The 16,611-nt window shown below is 57.8% G+C and overlaps 1 protein-coding gene across 6 annotated transcripts in view; it reads right to left on the reverse strand.

The window, feature by feature from the left end:
- CLIP2 (CAP-Gly domain containing linker protein 2) overlaps positions 1–8,659 on the reverse strand; it is a 70,216-nt gene extending 61,557 nt beyond the window's left edge. For 3 of the 6 annotated variants that reach the window (XM_088016644.1, XM_028109923.2, XM_088016643.1), the window contains exon 1: positions 8,373–8,657. The gene's annotated coding sequence lies outside the window, so the exon portion shown is untranslated. Of the gene's footprint in view, positions 1–8,372 lie in introns of all 6 variants that reach the window. The other 3 variants (XM_028109925.2, XM_088016645.1, XM_088016646.1) reach the window with 2 other exon arrangements.
- Positions 8,660–16,611: the final 7,952 nt, after the last annotated feature.

Below are 16,611 nucleotides of genomic sequence, written 5' to 3' on the forward strand. Positions count from 1 at the left end.
TCGTACACAAAAATCAATTCCAGATGGACAGCAGATCTAACTGTGGAAGGCAAACCAATACAGCTTTTAGCAGAAGACGTGAGAAAAAAATCTTCAGAACACTAGGGTAGGCCAAGATTTCTTAAGCAGGACACAGAAGTGCTGGAAAGCAGGGAAAGGATGGATAAATTGGGCAAGATTAAGATTAAGAGCTTCTGCGCATCAAATGACACCATGGAGAGACAGAGTGTGTGTCAAGAGTTAGCCACAGAGGGGCGCCTGGGTGGCTCAGTCGCTAAGCGTCTGCCTTCGGCTCAGGTCATGGTCCCGGGGTCCTGGGATCGAGCCCCGCATCGGGCTCCCTGCTCCGCGGGAAGCCTGCTTCTCCCTCTCCCACGCCCCCTGCTTGTGTTCCCGCTCTCGCTGTGTCTCTCTGTCAAATAAATAAAACCTTTAAAAAATAAATAAATAAAATGAAGTTCTAACAAACAGAGTCACGAATGCAGAGAATCAGACTGGTGGATACCAGAGGGGAAGGGGGTGGGAAGTAGGTGAAGGGAACGTACAGTGATATCGTCAGAAGTTCGCGTGGTGACAGACGGGACACAGTGAGGAGCACCGAACAATGTACAGACTTGTCCAGTCACTATGTCATATGCCCCAACCTAATAATATTGTGTGTCAACTACACAATTAAAAATAAAAATACAAGGGCACCTGGGTGGCTCAGTCGGTTAAGCCGGTTAAGTCGGTTAAGTCCGACTCCTGATCTCAGCTCAGATCTTGATCTCAGGGCCATGAGTTCAAAGCCCCACGCTGAGCATGGAGCCTGCTTAAATATAAACAAATAAATAAATAACATAAATATAAATAAGCAAACAAATAAATAAAAATGAAGTTGCCAGACCACCTTTATTGATGGCATCAGAAATAAGGGAAGGGTCCCCCTTGGGTCAGGGGTACTGACTGGAAGGACAAGCAAGAGGGGCACTGGGGACCCAGCAGGATCTCAGACCTGATCTGGGTTCTGTTACACAGTCATTTCGGTCGGAGAAAAGTCAACAAGCAAGTACACATGTGCCATGCACACTTTTCTGCATGGATGTTGTATTTCCATAAAAAGGTTTTAAAAAATATACATATATATACATATACATTTTTTTTAAATTACCTGGGCTGGGAGTGGGCAGCAGCACAAGTGGAAGAAGCAGGGGTGGTCCCTGCCTCTCTGGGGCCTTCCCACCCATCAGAGAGCCCCAGGCGGTGGTGCTGAACCACGGCGACCCACTGGAGCACCTGTCTCCCCCCCGGGGGTCCCGCAAGCTCCCTGCGGGCAGGCCCAAACCCCATGGAGTTCAAGCACCAGGGCCTGACACGCAGCAGTGCTGTGCTCACTGGACAACCTTCCAGCACGCCAACCTTCTTCCCTAAACGAGGCATGCAAGTCAGCGCCCCAGCATCCTCTCCTGAGCCTTCCCCTGCAGGCGAGGGGCAGGGAGGAGGCTGAGCCCACTGAGACCTGTACTTGTCCCCTCACGGCAGGACAGAATGCAAACTTGGCCCATGTGGGAGCCTGGAGAAGGAATGAACCAGCCAGGGGGCCAATGGGCACCATCTATGCCTCTGAAGGGCAACCCAGGGCTGCTGGAGGGGGGGTTGGGGAGGGATGGGTGGAGGAGGGGCAGAACCTGGTGGCCGCAGGGGTGAGGTCAGTCCCTAGCAAGCCCTCATAATCAGTGTTTTCTTTTAGTGCTTCCAGAAAGGCAATCGCCACCCCCAGCCACCAAATGCTGCCTGAATGCCGCAGACGCCCACCCACACCCATACACATTCTGTCACATCCCCGGGCCCTCGCACACGCTGTTCCCTCTGCCTAGAATGCCCTTCCTCGCCTCAGCTGGCAAACTCCCTCACCTCTCACTGAAAGCAGCTTTAAGAGGGCAGGCTCTCTGCCTCTCTTGTTCATTGTGGGGCTCTCGGTACCTAGGACAGCGCCCAGCACACACGGTGGCTCAGAACGCTTCGCGAACGCAGGCAGGAAGGAAAGAATCGTTGAGTGAATGGAAATGCCCTGCTCCGCCATCCTTGTTCCGCCCATGTCTAGCTGGAGGCCCAAGACAGCTTGTCCACACGCCATCGCTGTGCTTGCTGGCCAACTTGGAGCCATCTCTGGGAAGGGCTGAACGTTCCAAAACAACGAGCATCCGGCACAGAGTAGATGCTAACCCCATGTGGGTCCGGTGAACAAAGAGGCTGGCAGTGAGCCCCCCATCACTGGAGGGGATCAAGCAGAGTCAGGCCTGTTCTCAGAGCACGTTCCTGCTCCAGTTGGCACAGCTGCCCTGAGAGGCTCTCCCGAACTCACACAGCTACTGTTACCCTCAGTAAGAGCATTAACCATTAAGGGTGTTGAGCACCCCCGTGCCGCCAGGGCTGGCCCACCGCAGGGGGAAGGGTGACCCCATGGCCACACCACCCACCATCACAGAGACAGCTTGCTTCTTCACTGTGCTGGACTCAGAACCTGTGTGGGTGCACCGGGTGTGGGGGGCTCAGGTGGGATGAGCCCCCATCTTCCGCTGAGCTCCTCCAGCCTCTGGAGACACAGACCTGCAAGATCTGTTCTGCTCCAGACACCAGTCCAAGTGCGTTATAAATACCAACACATTTAACCTTTGCCCTGTTATGAGCTCCATCCATTTTCTTAGTGGGGAAACCGAGGCCTGGGGTGCTCAATCCTTTGCCCAGGGTGATATGACTGAACGACAGCAGGCGTGAAATTTGAACTCAGGCCCTCTGGCCACGGAGCCTGAACTCTTAACCACTTTCTTGACTTTCTCAGAACCAAAACCGACTCTCCTCAAGGCACCCGGGTTGGGGAGCCAAGGGCAGAGGTTTAGGCAAGAGGTCAGGAGGGCAGCCCACGGCCCTGGGAGCCAAGGCCACAGTCTGAAGCATCTCTGCCCACCAGCCCAGGTACTACCTGTCTCTGGTCTCATTTCCTGGGGCCCCGACCCACCAGCAGCCTCTCTTCCACCTTCCTTGAACTTCTCGTTGCTCCAAAAGACACCTCACCCCATCACTCGTCCTGCACCCCTCTTCTATCCCTCAGCCAACTCCTGGGGCCAACCGGGAGCACAACCTGCGCGCCCCGTGTCCTGGCCCCCGTGCTTCGTGAGACAGGGATTCTTGGGCAGAGACCGGTGTGGCTCCTGGTTCACCAGCTCTCACCCATGCCTGGGACCAGTCAGACCCCAGGGGTGGGGGCAGGGACCCTCCAGGAGGAGCTCCGAAGAATCAGGATGCTGCCCCCCTCTGCATTCTGGACCAGGGGCCGCACCCAGGAGCACACTGGCCCTCCCTTAGGCTTTAGCGGGACACACAGCAGGGCTCACCAAGGCAAGGCGACAGTGCAGCCACTCCAAACCCCTGCTCTTTCCTCGGATCTGGCTGCGAGAAAGCTCGGAGTCAAATTACCTCCAGGAGAAGGTACAGCAGGCCCCCTCCAGCTTCATTGGATTCTTTATTTTCTTCTTGCTCAACCTTTGCGTGCCTTTTTCATCTGGTTATACCGCATTTACCTTTGCAAATCACCTCCAGTCCTTTCGGGAGTCAGACAAAGAGCACGTAAGACCCTCGTGAAGGTCTTCCCTCCTCTGCCCTGAGCATCTTGTGACCCAGCTCAACCCCTGGTCTGAAAGAAGCTGAAGTGTGAGCTGCGTCAATGAACCAACGAATTCATGCAAGGAACAGCCTACAGCAGAAAGGGAACAGCCTGAGCAGAATCACAATATGAGCGGCAAGACCTCCACAGACACCAAACCTCCAGAGACACCCTCCTTCCCTCGTGGCCCTGTCCAGCTTCACGCTGCACCTGGAAGAATGGTGGGCTGTAGGCTGAGCCCCCAGCTAGAAAAACAGGGACCCCGTGTGAGCCTGAAATTCCACCCTCTCACAGCAAAGAGGCCATGAGGGCCAAGAAGGACATAAACACGGAGCAGGTATTTTCCTGGGCAGACAGAGCCAAAGACAGATTGCAGGGATGCACCAACGAGAGCTGCCCAGGGAAGACAGAAGTGCTAACTGGACAAAGCCCCGAATGTAGGCCTTGTTAATAAAAACCACCTGACACGCTCTCCTTTCTATTCGGAAGGGAAACGTTTCATTATCATTTTGAATCATTTCTTCTGAACACGAGTTTTGTATTACTGTTTCTGTACATCCTCCCCACCGCGGGCAGCCCTACAAGAGAGTGGTGGGGGGACAGGGTGGGCAGTGGGGTGGCCCAGGTCCCAGGCTGGCAACCGGGCCTCCAGTCTCCAGGTCCTGAAGGGAGGAGCCTCACTGGCTTCTGAGCCGGGGCTGGGGGAGGCGCGGGGCGGGGCGGGGGGGTGGGGCGCTGTGGTTCGCACTCCCCTCCCTCCCTCCCTCCCTCCCTCCCCACCCAGGCCGGACAGGCCAGATTGGTGCACACCAGCTACTCCCAAGAAATCACACAGTTAACTGGCCCTGGGTCTGCCTCTCTCATCAGACCCTGAGTATCCAAGGGCAGCAATGCCCCGCTCACCAGCCCTCCCCCTGCACACACCGAACATCATTACAGTAGGCAACCCCATGGCGGGATCCCCAGCCCCCAGCCCCAGAGCCCATGTGGCCTGCCCCCCACCAGCTGAGTGACTGGGTGGGCCCCTTCACCCAAGCTGGGTCAGTCAGTCACTCTAGCACCCCAAGACCAAGGGGGGAGCCCACAGGAGGTCCTGTGGCCTCAAGCTAAAGCCACCACTCAGGGCAGCCACGCTGACAACCCAGACAGAGCCAGCCTACAGGGAGAGGAGAAGGGACAGATGCAGCGGGAGAGGCAGAGAAAAATGAAACCACGGTCCAGAAAGCCCAGAAAGCAGCAGGCTGGAGGAGGGGCTGCCCGCTAGCGCCCCAGGGCCTGGGGGAGCCAGGCCGCCTGCAACTGTGCCAGCTCCCTCTCTCTCCTAACCCCCTCTCGCTTAACCTAATTGGAGGAGCTTTCCTGTGCCCTGCAAGCAAAGAATCCCGAAGACATGGGTCAGGGCCCTCCCCGCCTTCCTGCTCACCGAGCCCCGCCAGGCCCACCACTCACAGCTTATCAAAGCTCAGGCTCGGGCGCCTGGGTGGCTCAGTTGGTTGAGCGACTGCCTTCGGCTCAGGTCATGATCCTGGAGTCCTGGGATGGAGTCCCACATGGGGCTCCCTGCTCAGCGGGGAGTCTGCCTCTCCCTCTGACCCTCCCCCCTCTCATGTGCTCTCTCTCTCATTCTCCCTCTCAAATAAATAAATAAATAAATCTTTAAGAAATATTGGGGGAAAAAAAAAAAAGCTCAGGCTCGTCGGGGTGAGGGCAGCATGGGTGGGTGGGGAGAGCCGAGCTGGGAAGGCGAGGCACAGCCTGGCTGGGCCCCGGGGAGCCAGACAGCGTGCGGACTTTGGCTTTGGGCAAACGGGGTGGTGTCTGAGGAAGGCATGGCCCAAACCAAGCCCTGGTGATAATGCACATGGTAACCTGCCTCCCCGGCACACACAGTAGGTGCTTAAGGGATGCACGAAAGGCAAACAGAGAAACCTCGCTAGGCCCTGATTCCCTCATCTGTCAAATGTAGGCGTCGTGACGATAGCCACAAATGAATACATGCATTTAGAGAGCTCGAAACAGCTCCTGGCACAGAGCAAGGGCTTTGGGTACACAAAAGCTGCCGTTCTCTCCAAGACCCACTAGGCAGGTGCTATGGTCTAAATGTTCGTGTCCCGCCCGCCCCAGATTCATAGGTTGAAACCTAATCCCCAATGCGAAGGTATTGAGTGGGGGGAAGCTTTGGGAGGTGATAGGGTCACCAGGGAGGAGCCCTCCTGAACGGGATTAGTGCCCTCATAAAAGGGACCCCAGACAGCTCCCAAGTCCCTTCTGCCACGCGGGACTCTAAGAAGTCTGCAACCCGGAAGAGGCCCCCCCCTTCTGAGCTGGCACCCTGATCTTGGACTTCCAGCCTCTAGAACCGTGAGAAATCAATTTCTGTTGGGCGTAAGCCACCCAGTCTGTGCTACTTTGTTCCAGCAGCTCAGACGAGGACAGGAGGAGCCCAGTGGTGTCAGGAATGCCACCCCCCCCGGGGCATGGAAGTAGAGGTGCGAGACATGGCATCAAGAGGACCAGGGTCAATCTTCAGGGTGGGAGGGCCGGGGAGGCGAGTGTCCCCCACATCACAGACGGGAGCAGCCCGGGGAGGAGACCGCAGTGAGCGGTGGGATAACAGGCAGGACTGCCCCACGGTGGACAGACAGCTGCGGGGGACGGGGATGAGCCACGCGGGTGTGGATGGAGGCTGGACCCAGGGCACCAGCAAAACCAACACTGGGCACTCTCCCTGTCACCAAGCACGCACTTCACACACATCCATCCATTCGACTCCCGCAGCGACCCTAGAAGGCAGATACCATAAGCACCCTCATTTTTAATAGAAAGGGAAACTAAGGCAGAGAGGTGCAGTGACTCGTCTGAGGTCATACAGCTAGTAAGTAACAAAGCTGGAACGCAGGCTGTCAGGGGCCAGCATCCAAACTGCCAAAGCAAGCAGCAGATACTGGAAAGGGACTGGTGCCTCTGTGGGTGGATCCCCTACTTGGGATTTCAAGCTCGGGGGCAGAATTCCAGACACCACCTTCGCAGCCTGCGGGTTGCACCTAGAAGCTCGCTGGTGCACACTCGTGTGAGCTGAGCCCCCCCCCCACCAGCCTCCCTCTGCCAGGTCCTCTGCCTTTGAAGTTCTGCTCCATCTCTCCCTCCTCCACCGGACCCGGAGCCCGTACCCCAACATCTCTCCCGGGCCAGGCACTGCAGATGCCAATGCAGCCTGGGCTCATGGCTCACGGAGGAGGGTGCCGGGGGGAGGGGGGACCCATTTGCAAAAGTACAAGGGACAGAACAATGCCTTCCCTCAACAGAAGTTCCCCTGCCTTAAACCCCATACCCCAGTCACCTAAATCCTGTGCTGCTCCTCCAACCCAACAGCCACCAGGCCTCCTTTCTGGACTCCGAGCACTTGCCCATGCGACTTCGCCCAGTCAAAGCCCCCTTTGGCATCCTGGCAGCAAACTGATGCACGGGGTTCTATCAAGCTTCCTGCTCCTCCCCATCTTCCAGGGGTCCCTCCTCTGTTTTCCCAGCTCCCAAAGCACTCATCAAGCGAGCCATCAGGTGCTGCTGGGCTGTGCTCCTCCGGAGCAGCCAGGCCCCCCGATCTGTGGACCTGCCCGCCCCTGGCAGTGCTGGGCCAGGTGACAGCAGCTGGATGAATGAAGGGCTCATTGTTTACATTACAACTGGTGGGGTGTCTTGCCCCACGTGGCGGTCCCTGAACTCTCCTCCTCCTCTGCCTGCAGCCCGAGGTCAGTGCTACCCCCACTAACTCCCTTGGGTGTCTTACACACCTAAGGACATCCCCCCCCCCATTGGACTCCTACTTCTCCCCCACATGGAAGCGGCGGGGTATCAAAGGTTGGGGATGCACTGCTGGGTGTGTGATTCTCCCCAAGATGCCCTGTCTGTCCATCCTTCCCAGGGTGGGGCTGGGGCCTGCGTGGCAGTGCCCAGTGGGCACCCCGCCCCGCCCAGGCCCCGCCTGAAGGGCCCAAACGGGCGCGCCCTGGAGGCCCGGCGAAGCATCTCGGCGGCGAAGGCCCCTCCCTATGGGGAGGGCAGAAAATCTGCTGCCTCACCAGCTACCAGCGCCAGCCTGGGGGGGCACCCCTGCGGAAGCCGCCCTGCCCCAGTCTCCCCCTCACCCCCTCCACCATGCACTTCAACCAAGTTTTGCAAAAGCAATCGGCCGGGCGACCGCAGCCGGCGGGGCGGAGGCTCCGTGTTCTCCCAGAGCCCGGGTCTGGAGCCAGGGGGCTGTGTGGCCGCGCCCACCAGGCTGGGCCCCCCTCCCCGCCCCCCACCGCCTGGGAGCCCAGAGAGCCCTGCGGCGCGTCCGGCCGCCCCGCGCTGCCCTTGAGAGCCGGGACGGGCGCCCCCCACCCCCCCCGACTCCCAGCAGATGTGCCGAACCCGGGTCTGCGGATGCGGAGGGCGAGGGTGCGGACGATGCCTTCACCGAGGGGACCCGCAGCCCAGGAAGCCCCCCAACGCCGGCAGCGCCCCCTCCTCGCCTGCGGGCGACGGGGAAGTTGGGGGTGCTGCGGGAGCAGCTCCCGCTCACGCCCACCCGCCGGCCCCCGACCCTCCGGCCACCCCCACGCCCCGACAATGCCTGCGGGCGGCCGCCCCGCTGCAGCCCAGGCCGGGCCGCCGCCGCCTCCCGCATCCCCAGCTCCTTTGTTGCCCGGCGAGCCCCCTCCTCCGGGGGCCCTCCAGCGGCTCCTACCTGCGCTCCTCCGGCGGCGGGCTGCGCGGCGGGCGGCTCGGAGCCCGGCCTCCTCCGCTCCCGACCCGGGCGCCGCGGGGGGAGAGGATGCTGCGGCCCCTCCCCGCGCTCCGCTGCCCACCGGCCGCAGCCCCTCCCGGCGCCGGGGCTCCGCGCTCGCTCTCCGGGCCCGAGCCTCGCGTCCGGGAGGCGGCGGCGGGAAGGCGGGAGGCGCGGACCGAGCAGCCCCGGCCGCCGCCTGCGCGCCCCGCGGCCGAGCCGAGCCGAGCCGAGCTGAGCGGGAGCGGAGCGAGCGGCCCGGCTCCGGGAGGGAACAAAAGGGGCCGGCGCTGGGGCGGGCGCCGGAGGGCGGGGCCTGGCGCGGCGGGGGTCAGGCGCGCGCTCACGTGGCCTCGCGTTTCTCGGGCCGCCGCGCCGCGCCGCAAGTGGGCGGGCGGGCGGAAAACGCGGCCTCACCTCCTCCCCCGCCCCGCAGGCGTCCGTCGTGGGGCGTCCGGGGTGCGCCCACGCCCGCCTCGGCGCTGGTCACGTACTGGCGCTGAAAGAGTCTCCTTCCGCCTTGCTCTGCGCACGAGGGTGTCCCAGACCCCCGGGAGAGGTGGAAGCTCGGGATGCTTGGGGCGGGGTGGGGGCTCCTGGAGTTTCCGGGAAGGCTCCTCAGAGGAGGTGACGTTTGGACCGGACAGGAAGGGATGAGGAGGAGATGGTGTAGCCGAGCTGAGAACTCCAGGTCTTACTGAGCTGTCCTGAGGCCAAAGTGGGTGGGGGAAAATGGCACGGGGGTATCTAGGTGGTTACGTTCCCAACACATCTTTGGAAAAAGTGGTACCCAAGATCCAGACGAATATCGCACCCTCCTCCCCTGAGCAAGATCTGTCTCCTGTGATATCAGGAGTGAACACAGCTGCCGGGCCTCCCCTCCCCAGTTCAAATTCTTCTCCATTTCCCTTGAATGTGGGAATGTGGGTGTCTTGGCGGAGGTTGGGGTCTGCACAGTGACAATGACACCAAAGAGAACAGGCACCAGGCAGTCTTGTTCACATCCACCAAGGCACCCAGTGCGGTTCCTGGCCAAGGGTGGACGCTCAGACTACGCTAGAATGAATGAATCAGCTTAGTTCCCACCATTATCCTTCCATTGCTCTGGTACCCATAATCTTTGAGAAATGAGTTAACCTCTTGAACTCAGTTTCCCCAACTACAAATTGGGGGTAGTGTTTCAGTTCACTTCAGCTAAGGGGTAATGGTATGATGAGGGAGGCTGGGCACTGGCCAGCCCTGAGGAGGAGGCCCTGGCTGGTGGGTGGAGCCAGACCCGGAGACCAAGGGGAGAGGAGGGTGAAGAGCGGACCGAGAGAAAAGCAGTCTGGAGAGGGTGTCAACCTTGGGAGGGCTTCCAAGTGGAAAAGGCTATGTTCAGGAGCTTGGGAGCTAAACTGTGTCCATGTGGCCAGGAGGGACGTTCTGGAAATTAAGAGATAAGACACAAGGCACAGTGCAGCGGTAAGAATCGAGCTCCATCACCTACCAGTTGATGGGCAAGCCTCTCTGGGCCTCAGTTTCCCCATCTGTAAAGTGGAGCTAGTGATAGACTACCTCCTAGGGTTGTTGTCAAGATTGAGTACATTAATCTACATGAAGCACTAAGAACAATCAGTGCCTAGTAGGAGGTTAGCATTCCACGACTGTGAACTTCGGGGCGCCTGACTGGCGCAGTGTGTAGAGCATGCAACTCTTGATCTTGGGGTCGTGAGTTCAAACCCCACACTGGGCATAGAGTTTACTCTAAAAAAAAAAATTAAAGAAATGAGAACTTCTTTCTAAGAGTCAGGTGATCAGAGGACGTGTTAGGAGTTTGGATTTCCTCCTGTGAGCGGGGGATTTCGAACAGGGTCTTCTCTAACCATGGAGAGGAGGAAGCAAAAAGTGAAGGGCAGGGCTCTTTCAGGTTGCTGGCCTCCTGGATTCTGTCACAGTCCTCCCTGTGGGAAGGGAGCCCAGGGTGGCTGCAAAGGCCGTGGGGGTTCTGAAGATGGAAAGCAGATGAGAGCCAATCAGAAGCAACTCAGAGGGGCTCCTGGGTGGCTCAGTGGGTTGAGGGTGGGAATCTTGGTTTCAGCTCAAGTCATGGTCTCAGGGTCCTGGGATCGAGCCCCGCATGAGGCTCCCTGCTCAGTGTGGAGTCTGCTTAAGACTCTCTCTTCCGGGGCGCCTGGGTGGCTCAGTTGGTTAAGCGACTACCTTCGGCTCAGGTCATGATCCTGGAGTCCCGGGATCGAGTCCCACATCGGGCTTCCTGCTCAGCGGGGAGTCTGCTTCTCCCTCTGACCCTCTTCCCTCTCGTGCTTTCTATATCTCATTGCCTCTCTCTCTCAAATAAATAAATAAAATCTCTAAAAAAAAAAAAAGATTCTCTCCTCCTCTACCCCTCCACCGCCCAAATAAATAAATAAATTTTTTTTTTAAGATTTTATTTATATGAGAGAGAACACAAGTAGGGGGAGCAGCAGAGGGAGAGGGAGAAGCAGGCCTCCTGCCGAGCAGAGAGCCCGATGTGGGGCTTGATCCCAGGACCCTGGGATCATGACCTGAGCTGAAGGCAGCCGCTTAACCGACTGAGCCACCCAGGCGCCCCATAAATAAGTGTTAAAAAAAAAAAAAAAGGAAGCAACTCAGAAAGTTCTCCTGGCACCTGGGGGGTGAGCAGCCTCAGAGGCAGGCTGAGACCCCGAGAGAGCACTGGAAGGCTGTGGGGGTCCAGGCTAGACCTCAGGGGCTGCCACACTGTGGGGGGAGGGGAGCAGCAGAGGAAAAAAGGGGAGGAACCCAGCCCAGGCTGGAGGTTCTTAAGCTTTTAGGGGTACACGTGTCTTTGAAACTTTGAAAGCTGTAGAGACTCTCCTGGAAACGCATGATATGCTGATGCACACGCACGTGCATGCACACACACGTATCCACGCACACATACATACAGAGTTTTGCAGACAGGTTTGGGGACTTTTCGGGCCCCTTGAAGCCCCACCTGATCTGTGCACCCAGGTTCTGGGGCAGAGAGCTCAGAAAAGATGGGGGTAGGCACACTGGGGGAGACAGGGTGTAGCAGAGGGTATGATTTGCCCAAATGTGTGGGTTTCTGACCCAGATCGAATGGCATCTGGGTCCTGGGGGCACTTCTCCCTTCTTTGACACCTAAGCCTTCTGGAACCAGGAAAACGGCCAAAGTTCCCAGGACTGATCAGCCCGTCGGAAATAGACTAAAAGTTTCCCCGTTGGAAGCTAAACCACAGTTTAGTCCTGACCCCTTCTTCCACAGGTGGGTAAACTGAGGTCTACAGAGAGGCAGGGCTAAAAAATAGAATAACAAAAATAAAGGGAGGTGGGGATTTATCCAGGGTGCAGGGTCTTGCCTGCTAGGGTGCACCTGAGTTCACTTGGGCCTGCCCAGGTTCAGCCACCCACCTCCTGCCTTCCACCCACCCCTGATCCCCCCCAAAGCCCCCTCCCTCACTGACAGCCCCCAGCGTTATTCAGACCAATGTTGCACACAGGTCCTGGCTTCCCCTTCCCTGGGCTCCATGGGCGGAGCTGCAAAGGGGCAAACTCACCTGCCAGGCTCCTTCTAGGTGAGAAAAGAGAGCTCTGTCTTGTGGAAGCTTGGATTGGGGTTTTCTGCTTCCTGCCGCTAAATGGTAGATATAGAGGGTGGAGCTGGGCATGATGCCCCAGGGCATCAGGCCTGGGGAGGGGCAGATGGGGGGGGTGAGGACCAGGGGAGGAGAGCCCTCCCAGCTGACCTCTCACCCAGGGCTTTGTCTCCACCGAAAGTGCGCTGATCTGGCCATTTTCTTGCTGACACTGGCCCTGACTGGCAGCCCCACAGAAAGCGGGGTGGGGGCGGTTCATGGGAATCACGGGGGGCCGGGCAGAGGAGGCCTGGGGAGGGGGCTACCACGGGAGAGGCCTGGCTGCCCTGCAGGTTGCTGCCTCCCTGGTATACTTTTTATTATTGTATTTTATTTTTTAGGACCAACCGGACATCGGCGTGATGGAATATTTTATAGCCTCTGAATGGCTTTTTACAAGAAATTTGTAATAACATGGGGAAACAGGGGCGCCTGGGTGGCTCAGTCAGTTAAGCACCTGCCTTTGGCTCAGGTCATGATCCCAGGGTCCCAGCATCTGGCTCACTGCTCAGCAGGAAGTCTGCTTCTCCCTTTCCCTCTGTGCTCCACCCCCCACCCCCTGGCTTGTGCTCTCTCTCAAATAAATAAATAGAATTAAAAAAAAAAAAAAAGAAAACATGGGGAAACAGCCCTGTATTTATGTCAATTGAAAAATGCCCATCACATACACCTGAAACTAACAGAACACGGTTATGTTAATTATGCTTCAGTTAAAAAAAAATGCACATCATAAAACTGTGGGTAGGGTAGACTCTCAACCTTGTAAACTAAAAAGGGGGGAAAAGCTGGTAACGGTGGTGGGCTTTGGGTGGAGGGAATCCTTGCGATTTTTCTCTGCTCTTTTACTGCATTTTTCTACCATCAATGTATGTGTTACTTAACCAACAAAAGAAATTTAAACCCAAACCCGTTTCTGTTAAGATGATTGTTCGGATGTTGTGTTTCTGTCCAAAACACAAAAAAATGATTGTTTGGATGTGGTCGCAGGCTGGGGCTGGGAGTGACATCACCATGGAGATATCAGCTGAGGCCATCACTCTGAAGGCCACACCCTTCCTTGCAAACACGTGGACTTTGCCTTCCCTCCCAGATCGGATCAGACCGGGAGGATGGAGGATGGGGAAGATCGTGGCACCTCCCTCCAGGGTGATACAGCCTACAGGGTAATGAGCCCCAGCAGTGAAGGAAGGGCTCTGTTACTGCTTCTCTCTGTCGGGGGTTTTCAAGGTCCTGGGGGCTTTGTCCAAGTGGCTCCCCGGTTTCCTCAAGGTCAGATGGTAAACTGAGGCTGACCAAGTGAACCGAAAGCTGGCGTTGCTGAGTACTTATTACAGGGTAGGTTTCAAGCTAAGAACTGTGTATGGGTTGCAGAAATAAATGAAGACCACTTAGATGAGAAGATGCAAAGGGAGTCTATCCAGACCTGGCTATAGAACAAGGGAGTCAGACACATCGCTTGCGTTTTGCAGAGACTCCAGGCTGGCCAGGGATCGGGCGAGCCTCCAAGGGGGCCAAAGGGAAGGTGCTGGACTGGACAGCAGGCTGCAGACTGTGGGTCTGCTCTTTTTTATATGTGGTCTGGCCCTTGTGTTTCAGAGAGGAGAGAACCGAATCACGGAGAGGTTAAGGGACATGCCCAAGGTCACACAGCCCATGAGGGCAAGGTGCTGGGCATAGAGAGAGCAGAGAGATGCCCCCTTGAACTCCAATCTGAGCTCCGCCCCGTTCCAGCTTTGTGACTCAGAGCAGGTAACATTGGGAAACCCGCTCCCTCCGCAGGACGACCGCCAGAGCCACCGAGAGGAGCCTCTGCGTGCAGCGTGCCAGGTCCCACATGCACCTGTTGAGCGCCTACTGTATGCTGCATGTATTCTTTACTGTATGCCAGGCATGGTTCTAAGCAACAGAGAGTCTATAAACTCACACGATCCTCAGGATGCCCCGTTTACAGGTGAGGGTCGGACACACGTTCACAGGGCAGGTAGGGAGTGGGGAACCCAGCCTCCCCCTCCCCCGGGTAGTCCCTTGGTTTCCAACCTTCACAGCTGCTAGTTCTCATTCCTCTCTCCCTGTCCCCAAGTTTGCACATCTGTGCATTGCGTCACTCGGGCCGGAGTGGAGACACACCCTGGGGAGCGTGTTTATTCTGTGTGTCTGCGAGCCTCTTCCCCGGGGAGACCGCCAGCGTCTTTCTCCCCAGGACACTGCCTACTGGCCTTTCCTCCCCCAGGGCTGCCCACCCCCTTCCAGGTGGCCCGGGTGCACGGGAACATCTCTTTGGGGCCTTGGAGTCCTTCAGAGAAGTCACACCCATCACCCCCCACCAAAAACACACAAGTAGAGACCCGCAGAAAGGTTCCCAGTCTGTTATTTTACCAGGAAAAGTCACTGGAAAAACAACTCCGCCCGCACCATTTCCTACCAGAAGGGATCTTTTGGCACCAGGAATAGGTAAGGGCATCCTTCGGAACCAAGGACAGTCCTTTAAATTGAGCACGTCTAGCTTTCTGGAAAGCTCTTGTTTTGCTCACTTTGCCGTGGAGGGAGGAACACTTGGTCGAAGTTGGCAGCTGTTCCTGGAGCATTTGGGACCGGTGTCCTGCCAAGGCTCTCTCTGGCTTCGAGGCCCAGGGTGGTGACTTTCCTGGTTCCCGCCTCCCCCCCCCATCCTGGTGTCCTAAGCCACCTTAGTTTCCTAACTGAATGATACTGCCCAGTCTGGCTTTTCTTGGACCAGCTCAAGCATCCTTCCATCCCCCACTGCCTGCTGGGGCCCTCAGAGCCTTGGATGTCATTACCCCCCAGGATCTGTGAGCCAGATGTTTGGGGAGAGGTGAGGAGGCCATTTGTCCAACCCCTGTTGCTTTTCAGCGGCAAAGATAAAGTGCCATGAGGCCAAGAACCATCAGGAAAGCTCCCAGCCCTCTTAAATATAATAGCAGCCTCTTCCTCTACAGCTAGAGCTCATATTCAAACTGCTGTTGTCCCAGCCGCAAAACCCCTTTTACTGCCTTAAAGCCTTCAACCCCTTTTCTGCCCGGTGTGTGGCTACAGAATTGCTTTGCAAAGGCATAAGCAGGTGTCCACAGTATAAAGCAAGAACGGCTCTGATGGAGGTATGGGCAGGGTGGTTTGGGGCCCGTCTAATGCTCAATGGCCGCTTCCTGGAGGAGGTGACAGCCCGGATGTGTCTTGAAGGATAAGTGTGTGGCAGGCAGAGGGGGCAGCCCGAAGGGCACTTTGGGAGGAATCTCGAGCTCAGGCGGCAGGAACACAGGGAACCAGGGCCTTACTTAGATGAGGGCTGAGGGGTGGCTGGCCTGGTCAGCAAGGGCCTCACATGGCAGGGCTGCAGAGTGGACTTTTTCTTTTCTTTTCTTTTCTTTTTTAAGATTTTATTTATTTATTTGATGGGGTGGGGGGAGAGCGCGAGCAGCAGGGAGGGGCAGGGGGAGAAGTAGACTCCCCGCCGAGCGGGGAGCCCAATGTGGGACTCGATCCCAAGACCCCAGGATCATGACCTGAGCTGAAGGCAGACGCTTCACCTACTGAGCCACCCAGGCGCCCTGAGGTGGGCTTTTTTCTAAGGACAACAGGGAGCCCTGCAGGGTTCTAAGCAGGGGAGGGACATGAATTTTAAACCTAAAGCCTGGCTCCCTAGGCCATGCGGGGCCAGCGCAGTGACAGGTGGACAGGCAGGAGGAACAGGGGCATCAGGACAAGGGGCTGGGGCAGTGGCTGGGTGGACAGAGAGGCATGGCCACTCAGCTGTTCGGGGCCTCAACCCCTGGCCGGGACTGGGCTGAGAAAGCACATCATTGAGGACGGGACCCCCCCCAACTCTGGGCTCCCTGCTCCTCCCAGCCAGGGGAGACACCCTAGCCCCCCATGCCTCTGAGCAGGGGAGGGTTTTCTCCCTGCAGTTGGGGCGCAGGGTGGGCCCCCGCCGCCTGCCTAAGAAAGCTCCCAGGGGCCTGGGCAGTCATGAGCCCAGCCTGGCAGACAGGGACAAGGCCACACTTGTTTTTGCAGGCCTGCCGCCCCACTGTGACAATCTGCATCCTCCCCAGCTCTTGAAGGGATGCTGTGTTGGAATCCCACTCTCGACAGACCGAGCTCCCTGTGGCCCTCAGGACCGGAGGCTGGACCCAAAGAAAAGTGGTGCTCCAAACAGGGATGCTTCCGGGGGGTCCCGACCAGGGTGATCAGGGTGGGGAGCACCCGGCCAGGTATCCCCAATACAACCTTCACTTTGAGAGGCAGCCCTGGGGCGGGGTATGCGATGGAGGACAGAGGCACAGGCCTGGGAGTCTGAAGGACCCGAGGGACCTCAACCTGCCGGCAGCTCACCAGCTGCACGACCCTGGATGAGAGACGAATGGGCCAGCCTCAGGCTCCTGGTCTGCAAAATGGGAATGACTGGCTCTTCCTCCCCGCAGACAGACAGACTCAGTCCAAAGCCGTGAGCACTCTGCTGGAGACACGGCCCGGGTGCTCGGGGCTGACTCTCCACCGTGGGGCTAAGTAAGGGGGAACAGGCGCCAGGGAGGGCCTTG

This window comes from Eumetopias jubatus, unplaced genomic scaffold, assembly GCF_037043125.1.
Source record: "Eumetopias jubatus isolate StellerSeaLion01/CBP00866 unplaced genomic scaffold, mEumJub1_p1.0 scaffold_12, whole genome shotgun sequence".
NCBI lineage: Eukaryota > Metazoa > Chordata > Mammalia > Carnivora > Otariidae > Eumetopias > Eumetopias jubatus.